The following is a 2991-nucleotide window of genomic DNA, read 5'->3' as shown; positions in this document are numbered from 1 at the left end:
ACAGTTTAGTAGCCAGCTGCAAATTTATTATAGTTAGCCCGTGCAAGTTGTTTAAAAGCTAACTTTTTAAAAATACAATTAGTTCCTTCATACTGGTGTTGGTAAGTTTTCTGACATACATAACTGTACAAAATATTTTTCAAGTTCTGAAGCATTATTTGAAATTCAGTTTTTGCATGAAACCTATATATTTTATATTACATAATTATTATGCTTGTTGGTATATATATGTAAATTTTAATTAGTAGTTTTAGAGAAGTTAATGGTCATAGTTCCTTTCCTTATATGGTGAAAAACTATTATAGCTTATATCATTGAATGATCTTGCTATCCCTTATATAGAAAAGGTGAGCTAATCAAAATAGATAATTGTTGCATTTTAATATGTTCTATGAAAGATCAACTTACCTAACATGTAAATATAATAAATTATAATTGTATAATATGTACATTGGCAGCTTAAAGAGAGTATATTATTGGAGTTAAAGGTCCATCAATAAAACACATATCTATATAGTGTATAAGCCAAAATATATATTTTTTTAATATCAGCATAATAAAATAGTTATTAATACAATAATACATACTTGAATTTAGATATTACACAGTGTTCTAGAAAACTAGGTTGTACGACTAATTTTAAAGTATTAAATTTATTGTTAACTAAATAGCTACAATTAGTGTATGCGTGGTCGTTTGCTATTATTTACATCAACAAGACAACACCTAGTATAATAAAAATATATAACTAAAAAATCTCTTCTTAAAAATTGTCCTGAATGTAAATGTTATTTTGAATTATCTATATATCTTTTAATGGTTCTATTTAATATATTGTTATTGTATTGAAAGTATTACATTTTTATCTATTTATGTCACTTCAGAATTTCACTATTCCACAAACAATTTTTTATTTAATTTATATTCACTATTATTTACAAATTATATGAATACATTATAATTGTATAATATAGTCAGCATATTCATGGCATTCTGTAGTATATAATCATCTTTTTTTCTGCAATGATTCTTAAGAAAATGCCAGCGTAGTATTTGTTATCTCTCTCTAACTCAGGCGCAATATAACAAATTAGAGTGAAATATGACCTATTATAGAATTTAAAGTTAATAACATTATCTAGGGCATCTCATAAGTGTTTTATTATATTTTTATTTTAAAGCGAGTTATGAGTTATACAATTTACAATTTTAAAATACTCATAACACGCAATGTTATGCGTGGGTTAGAGAGAGATAACAAAGCTACGCTGGCATCCTCTTAAGTATATTTAGAAATAGTAGTGCTATACTGCTATATATAATCATATGAAAAAGTATTAGCTAGGAGTACCTGTATTACATATAATACTACAGTCTTGGTCATTATAAAGTATAAAAAACTGCTCTTATATATGATATAATTTACATATTCAATACCACACATATTAATTATTAATCATGAGATAAGTATAGTAACACTACGGAGTGTTGTATAAGTAATAATTATATATTATATGTACTTATTATTATTAAATAATTTTATAATTTTACGTATAATTATTAATTAAGCACACAAAAAAAATATATTTTAATCCGAGTTCAAATATACCATATTAATCTTAAGGAATGAGAATTGGTAAAAAACGAAAAAAAAATAGCAAAAAATTTTCCTCCCCGGCGGGGAATCGAACCCCGGTCTCCCGCGTGACAGGCGGGGATACTTACCACTATACTACCGAGGACTGTGATGTAATTCAAGAATTATACATCTTTTCAATATATTTGTTATACTTGCATATTTTGTAATACTATTAGTTTATGTACCTAATATATTTTGTACATTTATTGTTATATGTACAAACAAATGAACTATGTTTTTCAATATCGTACATTTGGCTTCTCTCAATAATAGATACGTAGGTATTTTTAGATAAGAAAAATAGGTAGGTAGTATATTAGTATGTATGACTAAGGCATGGAGTTATAGCTGCAAATTGCATTATTCAGAAAACATTGCTTTTAAAGCACAAAATTCAATTCAGATCTCAAAGGATGTAAAAATCTGTTATTTTTGAATTTTTTTTATTTCATAGCAATTTTTAAACAAAATTGGGTGCCTATAATCACATTTTGTATAAGAATATTTTAAAAGAACGAATAACTTTTTATAAAAAATTACCCATCATTAACAAATATAAATTAACTACATTGCTGAAAAAATAATATTTAAATACCTAAGAGTTACATTTATTTAGCTTCATCATAACATTTTTATTACGTATGATATTTTTACTTTTTTACTATAATATTATTATACATATATTGATTTATATGTATATGTACTAATACCACTCTACCAGCTAAGATTCGCGATGGCTGCATAATAGTCCCAATAAACAAAATTGCATGTTGTCGTCACGTATATATGCATTATAATGCAATATAATATTTTCCATAACTATTTTATATATAGAAACTAAAAACCTTAAAAAATAAAAGTATACAAACATTTTTTATAGGCCTCTAAAGTTCAAATTTGAACAAAATTTCATATTTTTTTATTTTTACGGTGATATTTTTAATTTATTTTAAAAACTATTTTTAATAGCCATTTTTCATTTAACATTAATTAATATTATACCTTTGTAAATATATATAGTATGTACTATGTATACATAATATTGTATATACATTTAATCTGTTTTACGAAGTACTAGGTAAAAAATAAGCATTACCAATTATAATGTAATTGTTTAACTAACGACAAAAAAAAATGAAGGACTTCATTAGGACTTGGACAATATGGTCTATTGGTCAACGACATGAGCTGCATCGAGCGAGTAGGTAAGTAAAAAAAAACAATTTGCCCCTTGCGAATACGTCGACAAGACGACCACCAGCTACAGATATACGCCGTATATATTCAGAAAGGCAACCAAAACTTCACTTTACGATGACAAAACGACTAAATAACGAATAATTTCAGACGAC

At 25.5% G+C, this 2991-nt stretch overlaps 1 non-coding gene across 1 annotated transcript; it reads right to left on the bottom strand.

The window, feature by feature from the left end:
- Window positions 1-1670: 1670 nt before the first annotated feature.
- Window positions 1671-1742, bottom strand: Trnad-guc (transfer RNA aspartic acid (anticodon GUC)). The gene has a single exon. It is a non-coding gene; the product is annotated as a tRNA-Asp (tRNA).
- Window positions 1743-2991: the final 1249 nt, after the last annotated feature.

Source organism: Rhopalosiphum padi, chromosome 3, assembly GCF_020882245.1.
Source record: "Rhopalosiphum padi isolate XX-2018 chromosome 3, ASM2088224v1, whole genome shotgun sequence".
Taxonomy (NCBI): domain Eukaryota; kingdom Metazoa; phylum Arthropoda; class Insecta; order Hemiptera; family Aphididae; genus Rhopalosiphum; species Rhopalosiphum padi.
This window is presented reverse-complemented; position numbering and strand designations above follow the sequence as displayed.